The following is a 12704-nucleotide window of genomic DNA, read 5'->3' on the forward strand; positions in this document are numbered from 1 at the left end:
AGCCTACATTAGAACTGTAATGGGAAGTGACAAGTTTATGTAAATGATCCACATACGGATTTTGCTCTTGTAAAACAGAGCAGTTACTTTGGGCTTTCTAATTATTTCATGCCTTGTGGTTCTCTGATGGGGCAGAGATGACTATACTTGAAAAGTGTCTTGTGATTGACAGACTTTTGTCCCCCTGGAGCTCATTAGGGCTCTGGCTTTGGAAGATGGGAAATAACCCTACCGGGCACCAAAAAAGAAAAGAAGAATTCACCCAGCACCAGTGATTCTGTAGATTCATTTGTTCAGATTTATGTTTTGTTGGGGAAACAGTGTTATCAGAAAAGTGCACCATTGCCTTCCTGATCCAAACAGGCTCTCTGCTTTGGTGCTTTTGATTTTTAAAGCCTGCATTTAGAGTCACACAGGCTGTATGATGTAGGACTTGAAGAGGATGAAATGCCAATAGGATTTTTCACAAAGAGGCAGGGAAGAGAGTCAGGTGAGAGGAGCAGTGTGCCACATGGAGCAGCTACAGACTCCAAACAGACACTGACCACTATTGTCACTTTGCAGACTCAGCATGACCTGTTCCAGAGTCCCATCAGTGGAGAAATCAATGAAGGGAGCACTAAAATGGAATAACTGATTAGGAAAGTCTGCTTTTCTGCCCAGTTTAAATACACCCTGGTGAGAAGAAGTGCTGGGATGGGGGCAAGATTGTGGAGGAAAAAATCATAAAGCTAGAAAGACTTTAAGGGCCTTTCCATTTTATGGATTAGGAAATTCACAGATAGAAAGCCACAGTGCTAGCCAGCAATACAGCCAAAACTAGACTGTAGCCTTCTACCTAAAACCCATTTCTCTGGGGCAGAACCAGAAAGGGGCTAGGAATGGGGAAGACCAGGTGACGTGAGGTCCGCCATTGGATGAAACTCTAAGATAAGGAAGCCAAAATCTGTTAGTCTAAATAGAGTAGGGTCAGATTTTGTAGCCAGTATACTTTAATGTGTAAAAATTTATCATTTTTTGTTTCTGTAACTGATCTTGCTCTCAAGTTACAGATGACCAGGTAGGAGAGGAAACAAATATTCCTCTTAATTAAAGTAAGTTCAGTGTCTCTCAATTTAAAAGTTTCATTCAGCATTGTTTATTTTCTTTTGGATGAATATTCAGTCAAATTTAGCATACACACTTCCTAACCAGGGCCATTTGTCTTCTTTCAAAAGTTCCCCAATCCCATGCCAATTTCCTCAAGAATGCATCTGGATGTGTTGTGTCTTTGTAGTGACTAGAGGAACTAACTGGTTTAAGTGCAGGAGTGTGGGCTCTTCTCTGGTTCTTTGATGCCTCCTCAGCCATGTCTACTGTCAGGTAGATGGGCATGCTGGTAAGCAGATGGGCATCGCCACGCATAGAGTTAAGTTTCCTTTGAATGCAGGAAGTCATCTTGGAACCTAAGAGGGAGAAAGAAGGATATGTGTTCAAAATGAGATTGTATTAATCTATAAGCTACTCTGATACTTTCTTATATTTAGCAAATTTTAGTACCACCCCATGCCCTTATAATGGCCTTTTCCACCTCTATCATTGTCCATGAAGTATTCGTGAGGAAGTCAGAGTTGGTTATGAAAAACAAAGTAGCGACCACTAATTGCACATCTGAGCCAAGCAGGGTAAATGTTGGCTCCCTGCTGTATAAGCAACATGAAGCCAGCAATGAAGGCCCAAACTATGAATTGGAGATGAAGCAGTAGTTCAGGGGCTAGAGGAACAGGTTAACAAAACCAGGTATAAGTAGATGGGTGTATGGAAAGGAAAAGGCCAGCCTCCAAACAGATGCATGCTACAAAACTTCTAAGCTGAAGAGAATAGAAAGGAAGAAAGCTGCCCAACTCATTTTAAGGGGCTTATAAAAAGAACATTGATTCTAAAACTAGTATGAACAACGTACACACACAAAAAGTACAGGCCTATTTAACCTATAAAGGTAGGTGGGAAAATCCTATATAAATTGCTTCTATGTGAATCTAATATGTGTTGAAAAACAAACCCACATGAGGTTTATTTCAGGAATGCAAAAATGGTGTAATGTCAGAAAATCTATCTTAAAAGAGAAAAAAGAAAAATAAAGAAGAGAAAAATCTTTAAACCCAAAAGTATTTCATAGAATTTAATATCTACTTATGATTAAATAATAGTTTCAGTAGCCAGGACTAGAAGGGAACTGCTCTAATCTGATGTAGACTTTTACCAGAAGATGGAGGGAAATGTGATTATTGATGGAGAAGCCCTAAAAATCCTCAGTTCCTTTCAGGTTTAAAACAAAACAAATTTCTCATGATCCCTGCCCTACTTAACCTTTTATCAGATGTCCTCGCCAATAAAAATTTCCAAGTAGAAGACAAGAAGAAAAGCAGATTCTAAGATGTAGTGGTTTAAAACATGTCCATCGGGACGCCTGGATGGCTCAGTGGTTGAGTAGTCAGCCTTTGGCTCAGGTTGTGATCCTGGGGTCCTGGGATCGAGTCTCTGCAGTCTCCCCACAGAGAGCCTGCTTCTCCCTCTGCTTGTTATCTGCCTCTCTCTCTGTGAATATATAAAACATATAATCTTAAAAAAAATAAAATATGTCCATAAATCAAATCAAAATAAAAAAGTGGGCCCTAATTTCTCTGCTCTTGAGTTTGGGCTGGGTTTAGTGAGTTGCTTGTAATAAACTGAATAAGGTGAAGTCATGCTGAGGAATTTCTGACACTAAGATTCCTGGAGTCCCGACCTCAAAGACTGTGTGCTAATAAATGTCTATTTATTTTAAGGTGCTAAATTTAGGAATAAGTTGTTTGTTCCAATTGATAACTGATATATAAATATTGTATTAAGAGATACTAAATCATCATTTATTGCTGACACTATGCCCACCTGCATAGAAAATCCGACAGCACTTACGGAATTATTAAAACTACTGAGAGTTCAGCAAGTTTACCTTAATTCAAGATCAACTTACAAAAGTCAAGTGTTTTCTATCCCAGCAATAACCAACTAGTAACTAAGTATCATTCACAATAACAGTCAGACTATAATGTATCTGGGAATCAGTCTTACAATGAATGCACAAGACATTTTTATGGAAAAAATATTAAAATTTTATTAAAATATAGAAGATTGAATAAATAAAAACATATACCACATTCGTGGTTGCTGACTTAATATTAAAGATATTTCAGCTCTTGGGCAGCCTGGGTGGCTCGGCGGTTTAGCGCCTCCTTCTGACCAGGGTGTGATCCTGGGGACCCCAGATTGAGTCTCACGTTGGGCTCCCTGCATGGAGCTTGTTTCTCCCTCTGCCTGTGTCTCTACCTCTCTCTCTCTCTGTGTGTGTCTCTCATGAATAAATAAATGAATAAAATATTTTAAAAAATATACTTCAGCTATTCCTCAGTTAATTATAATTTCAATGCAAAGACAATAAAAATGGCCAGCCAGATTTCTCACCTACCTGGATGGCTTACCATCATCTATCACTGTGTCCTCTAAACACCGAATACCTTAAATACCATGCTCTGCCCTTATCACTAGAATTCCTCTGCTTGCCTTCAGCTGGGTCTGTATCAAGGGCCTATCTCACCCCAGTGGCCATGTCTCTTTTCCAAGTCTCAGCCCTATGAGTTCTGGCTCACCTTATTTATTTACTGAGCTCCAAGCTTCTGTTGTGAGTTGGGCTGTGATAAGAGAGGGCAAAAGAGGAAGGGGTAGAGGAAAGAGGGCACAACAACAATGATAACAACATTTGGATCCTGTGCAGATAAGACCCCTTTGGAGGCAGTTTCACTATGAAGCCAAGGGACCCTAAGATGGGAGCCTGATTACCAATGCATTTGAACAAACCTATGGAGCACAGTTATCTGCATTAATGAAAACTACTAGGAGTGAAGACTTTTGTGTGAAGTTTAGGAAAGATATCAGGAGAAAAGATGCTCGAACTGTGTGGTATTCTAGTTAGCAGACCAACCTAAACAGCATTTTTTCTTTTTAAAAAAACTTTTATTTGAATTCAAGTTAGTTAACATACAGCATATTATTAGTTTCAGGGGTAGAATTTCATGATTCATCAGTTGCATGCAAAACCCAGTGCTCATTACATCCAGTGCCCTCCTTAATGCCCGTCATCCAGGTATCCCATCCCCCCACCACTTCCCCTCCAGCAACCCTCAGCTTGTTTTCTATCATTAAGAGTCACTTATGGTTTGTCTCCCTCTCTGTTTTTATCTTATTTTTTCCTCCCCTTTCCCTATGTTCATTTGTTTTGTTTCTTAAATTCTACATGAGTGAAATCGTATGGTATTTGTCTTTCCCTGATTGACTTATTTTGCTTAGCATAATACCCTTTAGTTCCATCCATGTTATTGCAAATGGCAAGATTTCATTCTTTTGATGGCTAAGTAATATTCCATTTTCTCTCTAAATATATGCCACATCATCTTTATCCATTCATCTGTTGATGGATGTCTGGGATTTTTTCATATTTTGGCTTTGTGGACATTTCTGCTATAAACATTGGGGTGCATATGCTCCTTTGGATCACTATTTTTGTATCCTTTGGATAAATATCTAGTAGTTCAGTTGCTGGGTCATAGGGTAGTTCCATTTTTAACTTTTTGTGGAAACTCCATACTGACAAACAACATTTTTACTATCTTCATGAATGAAACAGTAGGTTAAAAAATTAAAAAACTAATTTAGACTTGGTGTAGCAGAGGGCAAAGATAGATATGATATAAGGCTCTACCAAAAATAGGATCATCTGGGGATCCCTGGGTGGCTTAGCAGTTTAGTGCCTCCCTTCAGCCCAGGGCATGATCCTGGAGTCCCAGGATCGAGTCCCACATCAGGCCCCCTGCATGGAGCCTGCTTCTCCCCTCTGCCTGTGTCTCTGCCTCTTTCTCTCTCTGTGTGTGTCTCTAATGAATAAATAAATAAAATCTTTTTTAAAAAATAGGATCATCAAACCAGAAGTTCCTTTCATCCATTAACCTTCCATTCTTGATGGAGAATGCCATTTAAAAAATTATCTGAATGCCCTGAGCAGTGACGGGATGCAGTTGTAAAGGATTAGACTCCATGCAAAGGCAAATCTTGGCCCCTTCACCTAGAATCTGCATTCTAATATTTTCATACCCTCACTTTTCCTGACTTATTCCTATTCATGCTTCAAAACTCAACTTTGATGTCAGCATCTCTGGGATGCTTTTCTTTATACCTCTTCCTTCTACCTCAGTTTTCACTAATTGCCCCTTTTTAATCCACCCTGAACTGTCCCTTTCATAGACTTGTCACCCAAATTGGGTTTGTTTTGTCATCTCTTTACACACTAGACTTTGAGCTCTTTAAGGGAAGAAGCTGTGTCTTTAATTTCTATCTTCCAAAGACCCAATATAGCACCTTAAAGATACTCTCAATAACATTCACTCACTGAATGAATGAGTGAATAAATGTCATTGCTCCTATAAAAAGGGAATTAGATGTAATGTGTACAGAGATAAAAGGAATGTGTATGCATAACAGAATAGCATCACTAAGCCAGATCTGAAGGACAAGTAAAAAGGAGAAATAATGAAAGTGCCGAAAGGCATGGAGGGAAGACTGGAAGACAAGAAAGAGGTGGTGGGTAAGGATTTAAACAGAGAAAAATAAAGAAGATACTGTTTAGGCTGTAATAGGGGGAAGGCAAAGAAGAATATTTCCAAAAGCTACACAAGAGAGTGCAATAAGAAGAAAGGAGGAGTAAAAAAAGTCTTGAGAAGTGAAGATAGGGAGGGTAGGTTTTCAGAAGACTTGACCTTATCAGAGTTTCCCACAGAGGGAAGGTGAAGGATAAAGAAATTAGGGAAATTAAGGAATGGGAAGCATAAAGAAAAAGAAGACAATGAATGCCCAAGAAGCTATATAAAGAGCAGAAATGCCACGTGGAAGAGTAGAATAATAACAATAACATTCGTTGAGCATTTCCTTGGCCACTGTGCTTGTTTCATTTACCCCTTATGACAGCAGACACTATTTTACAGATGAGGAAACAATGACCGGGAAAGATGAAGTACCATGCTTAAATTCACAGTTAGCAAAAGTGGAAATGGGACTTCAATCCAGATCTTTCATCTCTGAAGCTCAGAACCTGAGACAAAAAGAAAGGAGACAATGAAACCAATGGGGGAATTGCAAGAAGAAAAGACTTCTGGAGGAAGCCCAAGTGTACCAAGCACATTCATCAAATACATGTAACACACAACTCCAAGTGGGACTGCACAATACAAATAGTGAGAGAATGTTGGAATTAGGCCTTCGGTGCTCTGAAGGAGTAACTTAAGGAAAAAAACAAAACAAAACCCCAGGCAGAATGTTTTCTTTTATGCATCAAAGTCTGAGAATTTCTCTGTAGGAAGAGACATAAACTTGTTTAGATAGAAGGTAGACTCCCGAGTCTCTAAACAGGGCTCCGGTTTCATAAGAAAGTAGACAGTTCTCTACATGATGAAGTGGGGAGGAATTTAAATTGGGGGGAATAAATGCATGGAGGAGGAAGAAGAAATGAGTAGGCAAGGATGTGGCTCTGTGGAGAGAGGGTTGAAGCAATAAAGGTCCTCCAGCTAAAGAGTGCCTGAGAGAGAAATGAAATGGGAGACCTGAAGTAGCTCATTGGGTTTATGAAGCATCTCTATGGGATTGAGTTCAGATTTGGGCTAAGGACTCCCACACAATCTTCAGCAAAGGCAATGAAAAATAAACCATTCTGAATATGGCTATATTTCTTGTATAAAATGTTGAGGGGTGTCAGATCACAATATGGTTTTAAGTGGAGTCAAGAAAGCCTATTTGACAAGAGGAGAGCTAAATCTGAATTGCATGTATACTAATACTTTTAAAACAAACCATGAAGCATCATATATCAAAAGCCTGGAAAACTAGAAGTGCTACCTACATGCCAGCAAACTGTACTACTTGGAGCCTAACATCCTAAAGAAAGAATAGATGATATACATGAAGATTTTGCCATTATTTCATTGGAGAAAGAAGGTGAGGAAAATGAAATGCCCAGCAACAAGTGACTGATTAAATAAACTATCATGCATATGTGCAACTGAATACTACCGACCCACAAAAAATTCTATTGTAGAGTCATTCATTTGGCAAATATTTATTGAGGGCCTTCAGTATAGCCAGTGCTATCCTAAGCACTGATGACTCACTGGAGAACAAGTCTCTGCCCTCCTGGAAGTTACATTCTAGTGAAGGAGAGAGAAAAGACTACATGCAAGTAAACAAATAAATTAGCAATATAATTCAGACGGTGACAAGTGCTTGAGCAGAGTAAAAAAGGAAGATAGAAATCAACTCAAGTGTAAAAGTTTATAAAGGTGTTCAAGTCTCATTGAGCATAGAATTGGCTACACAACAGGGCGATCTATCCTCTGGCCAGAAGTGTTCCTCTCTTGGGAATTGGGATCTCTACACCTGAACAACTCAGAGCTGTGAGGACAGGAAGCGCAAAATCCCCAGTGAGTAACTGCGAGTGATGGTAAGCAGAACCACTCCTATTTCCACCCAGTCATTTCTAGATTCATGCGTTTGGCCTATTGAGACACTCATCATTCACGTTTGTTGATTTATGGGGAATACGGTATTCTCAAGGATGGTTTCCATCCTCTAAAGCACCTCCAAGTAAATGCTTCAACTGTGGCTTGAACTAGTTCCATAATTCTACCAAGGTAGCACCTCCTGGCTAGTGCAGTACATAATACAACTGTAAAAGCGGGTCTACTGTGATGTCATTTGGGATCCTATAGAGGTGGATCACATTGTGAGCTTCCAGAATACAATAGTGACTGAGGTCCTGAAGGCAAGACCATATTCCAAACATGTGTCTCTTCCAGTCCAGATGCCCTTTCTAGGATAGAGGAGTCAAGGGGCCAAGTTGCTACATGTGGCTGGCCCTCGAGCCAGGATTCAGAGTTGGTCTCTCTTACAGACACTTGGACATTTGGCAACCGGGGCTACAATGTCTTTGGTTGGTGAGATTGTGTAGGAATCCCTAACCCTAGCCCAGGTCTGCAGCAAAACACTTCATAAATGTCAGTTCAGTTCAATAGACATTTCAGTTCTAACATCTCTCTAAGTCTGCTCTCTTGGCTGGAGAACCTTTTCTCCTCTAGTCCCCTCTCCTTAGAGTCTAATTCTTGCTTGCTCACTCCTCCTTTCCATTCTTAGCCTCCATGACTGTTCTGTTCATGCATTCATTGTACCAGCATCAGGTGATGACAGACACTGGCTGGTATCAGTTGGTTGAATTATTCTTCCTACTTAGTTGTTAGTTCCTCTTCCATGATGGGTGTTTTCTGGTGGTCAATTATATGTGTGATCCGAAGGTCTTCATGCTGCATGCTCATTCCCATGTTAATGCACATGTCTTTAGTAGTCTCCCATTTTCCAATCTTTCTTCTTCTGAGATCTTGACCAGCTGCCTAAGCTATTTGCTGCTGCATACGAGTCTGTGTATATTCTAACCTCAGGCCACTCTCCACACAAAGTGGGTAACCAGGTGTACCACCATGTTTGCCACTGGGAGAATTTTCTGCCATCTTTGAATGACTGGTAGTACAGCTGCCCCCTCCTGTTTCAGTTTGCATATGCCAGGTGATAAATCCATGATCCAAAAAGGGCTTTTTCCTCCTCTTTTGGTCATAAAGTACGCTCAGAGGACCATAAATGTGAGCTGCTGGAAAAGGACAATGGTGGAGGAAGGGAGAAGAGCAGTGGTGGATGACACAGGGCCTAGGCTAGCCGTGTGCAGCTTGCTTGTGTTATCCAACCTTACTCATGCTTGATCCTAGATGTGCCCACTTGCATTGCATGATGGTTTGTGCTGGGCCCATGTGACCTTGTCACTTGGTGGTCTAAAAGGACCCAGCTCAAGATGAACTGTTCTAGTGGTCTGATCACTGGGTGTCCTATAGCCAATCACTCCATCTCTACCAGGCACAATACTGACAGCTGTTTTTTTGTTTTGTTTTGTTTTTTCAAAAGATGTATAATTTTTCATTGCAAATGGCATACTCCTGCTCTAGAAATCCTGGAGCTTATGTTGTGATTCTTCCTCTAGGGTCTGTCATAAAACTCCACATGGTGTCCTTTCCCACCATGACATCTCTAAAACCATATGGCCTCCTGGATTGTAAGGCCTAAGTCACAGGGTCGCTTGCACCATAGCCTGGACCTGCTACTGAACTTGTCTTGATTTCTACTCAGAGCCAGAAGCCTTTTGTATCATCTGATATATGCCTCAGAGCTGGGTTTGCAGGTGTGTAAGATGCTACCTTCAGAACCCAAAAAGGCCTATGAAGTGTTATGTGATGGGTGCAAGATGCAGTCATTTGTTCTTTATTTTGGAGAGGGTTAGGGGATTTCCCTCCATGCCCAGACCACTGGATTCTCCAACACTTCACCAATGAAGATACCTCTAAATCTTTGTAAGGTTTATTTCTCACCTTCTGGAGAGCATGTGTCTCACCAGAAGTCCAACAATTTCTTGCTCATTGATCTGATTAGCATGATGTCTTCACTCTAGTGGAACAGTGTGACATTTGGCAGAAAGTCCAGCCATTCAAGACTCCTGAGACTATACTGTGATAGAGCACAGGGGAGTTAATATAGTCCTAGGTTAAGATTGTAAATGTAATCTGTTGTCCATTCCAGATGGATGTGAATGTTTTTAGCCTCTTTCCTTATGGAGATGGAAAAGAACATACATGCCAGATCAATGGTCACACATCATGTACTTGAGGCCATGTTAATCTGCTGCAACAAAGATACCACATCCGGTACACCACCTGTAATTGTGGCTTCTCTACAGTTGAGTTTACAATAGGCCCATGTTATCCTCTAGCCTCCATCTGGTTTTTTCAAGGGTCAGACCAATGAATTAAATAGATATTGTGGGGCTTACCACCTCAGCATCCTTTAGACTATAAAGGTGGCGGGGATGTGATTTTGTTTTCGATTTGTTTTGGTTGGGAGTAGAGAGTGGGTTACAAGGCTCAGAGCTCCCACTTGGCCTTCCCACTATGATTGGTCTTATTCCAAAAGTGAGGGAATCAATATGGGGACTGTGCCAAATGCAAAATATATCTTCTCCCATGGTATGTTTGGGGACAGGGAAATGACCACAGGATGGGTCCATGGACCTAGTGAACCCATGACCAGCCAGAGTTGGGTCAGGATTATATTTATTATTTGGCTTCTGTATGCTTCAGGTCTCTGGGTTAACTTTGACCGCATGATTAGTATGTGGACCCCTTTCCCTAGTATTTGGTCGCCAAAGCAAATGGTCATAGGTCTCTTTGTGGGAGAAGCTGGTAACCATTACCATGTATACTTGTCATAATACTGTGGAATCCTTCGTCCTGGGAATGATACCTCCTTCAGTCAGATTTCTCAGGCTAGAAAAGTAGGCAAGAAATTGTGACTAATTATTAAGGTGACTGCCCTCAGCTGCCTTATCATCTGCCCTTGATTTATTTTGAACAGCTTAGGTAGCACCCCTCTTGGCTGCCCATCTATTTTGTCCCTAGGAATACTATGTTTTATTAGTCAAGTATATCATTTTCGTGGGGCAGACCCCCCCCTGAATGCACTCTGACCTTGCTACTCAATACCTGGCCTCTGATGGTTAAGCACTGTCACTTAGCCTCGTCTCAGTTTGGTAAGCACCTTCTACCATGAGCCTCATCTAGATGGAAGAGCCACTATTGAATTTTTTTAGTGTTAATGGTGCCCTCTCACCAACACATTCCTATTGCTTTGGTAAATGGTAAATTCTCTGGACTCTCCCATGGAATACAGTCATCTTATATAGTCGGTACGCTGTAACTTGCCCACTTCTCTGATCCTTTTAATCTCTCCTTCCACTATCTGCCATGGTGGTTGTGCCATTTCTGTCTCACTGTGGACCATTTCTTTTTCTATATTTCTAGGAGCCCACCTCACAGCATGTTTGCAACATCACTCAGTGTGTTCTTACCAGAGTGTTAAATCCTGCACCTGGAGAAAATACTCTCAAATCAGTAAACTTATCCAACTATCCCATCCCCACCCCATCCAGCATGCTCAGAAACTAGTTTCCTGCATACTCTCCCAGTTTCTGATGGTACCTATTAGATAGATTTTACAGTTCCTTGGGGGTACAGTCCCTTTCCTCTTTTATCAGACTCAGAATGTCCCTAGTCAGGTTATGTTGTAACCTAACCCTTATCGTCCTGGGGACCAGGAAGTGGGGACAGATTCTAAGGAAGAAACAGATTTCTTACAAGAGAAATGCCTCATCAGCACCTTTAAATAAGGAGGCAGTGCTCATCTTGAAGAGTGAAGAATAGCCCCCTTCTGCTATTTCAGAGTTCAGAGGAATCTGAGGTCCAAGATATTTGGAGATCATCAACCCAACCATTTTCATTCCATGTGTCAGAGAACCATTCTTCCCTAGATTACTTGCCTCAGTTGAAAATTAAACATTCTTTAGTGCTCTGTGAATTTTACAATTAAGTCCTGGTCTTGGTCTTTAGCCTTCTGCAGCCTCTGGCTATTGAAGACTAGAGTGCTTTATAAGCTACCAAGGAAGCCCTCTGGCTATCACTCATTAATGATAGTCAAATAATCATTCTCAATCTTTTATTATCTTTTCCCAAAGTATCAGTTGAACTTAGTAATAGCCACCCAATTTCACTGGCCTTCTGTTATTTCTCCCATATTTATTAATGCCTGATACATCTCACTAGCTTGCACATTTTCTTTCACCAGTGTTACATAATAGTTCACCATCAGGGAAAGCTTTACGAATGCTGTGCTTCCTTGGGCCATGGGTTATCTATGCTCCACCTACAGCTACTGATCACTGCCAGCAAGGGGAGTAATCCAACTCCAAACTTCTTAGAGTCTGCTCTCTCAGACCACTCCTAATAACAAGTGTTATAGGTTGGGTTCCCTGAAAGAAAAGATTCCCTGAGACAGAGATTAGATGGGGGAGGAGGGTTTTGCTAAGATAGTACTCTTGGGATGATGTTTCTGGAAGAGAAGTAATGTGTTGAGCAGGAATGGAGGGAGAATTGAGGCTTCTGTGTGGTCCCAATTGAAGGCTTCAATCTATCCCCTCAGGAAATCCTGAAGCTGGAATAGCCCTTCAAAATTGTCTACAGTCAAGTACCTTGCTGTATTGTGCAATGGATAGTGTTTGGACTTCTAAACACAATTGTCTACAGTTAAGGTAAGAGAGAGCCTGCCTGGCCTTTATCTCCTTGAATCTTCCAGTAGTTAGAAGCCAGTAGTTTATGCAAAGAGGTGTGCCCTTGGGCAAGGTGAATATCTTCATCCAATAGTTCTAAGTAGAGCTGAGGGCTGAGGGCTGTTTGCCAGTAGCAGACAGCTGGGTAAATACGTCTTCTAGTCCTGAAGGGGAATCTGGGTAGTACGTCACAGCAGCATCTGTTATAGTGTCTTTGGATGAATCAGAAAGACATTTAAAATAGATTAATAAATGAAAAGAAAAATCAGGTCATAAAAAGATATGCCTACAAGATCCCTTCTATAAGGACATACCCAAGGTGTTGACAATGGTCCTGTCTTGATGGAATTCTAATTTATTTTTTCTCTTATTTATTTATTTATTTATTTAC

The 12704-nt window shown here is 40.9% G+C and overlaps 1 protein-coding gene across 9 annotated transcripts in view; it reads right to left on the minus strand.

Annotated features, from left to right (window-relative positions):
• Positions 1-1122: 1122 nt before the first annotated feature.
• LOC100687917 (eukaryotic translation initiation factor 1-like) overlaps positions 1123-12704 on the minus strand; it is a 140979-nt gene continuing 129397 nt past the window's right edge. For 4 of the 9 annotated variants that reach the window (XR_005382704.1, XR_005382699.1, XR_005382697.1 and 1 more), the window contains 4 exons: positions 10406-12525; positions 9528-9663; positions 2350-2577; positions 1123-1445 (listed from right to left, as the gene is read on the minus strand). The gene's annotated coding sequence lies outside the window, so the exon portion shown is untranslated. The remainder of the gene's footprint in view (positions 1446-2349; positions 2578-9527; positions 9664-10405; positions 12526-12704) is intronic. The other 5 variants (XR_005382705.1, XR_005382702.1, XR_005382698.1 and 2 more) reach the window with 4 other exon arrangements.

Source organism: Canis lupus, chromosome 32 (assembly GCF_011100685.1).
Source record: "Canis lupus familiaris isolate Mischka breed German Shepherd chromosome 32, alternate assembly UU_Cfam_GSD_1.0, whole genome shotgun sequence".
In the NCBI taxonomy this organism is placed as follows: Eukaryota; Metazoa; Chordata; class Mammalia; order Carnivora; family Canidae; genus Canis; species Canis lupus.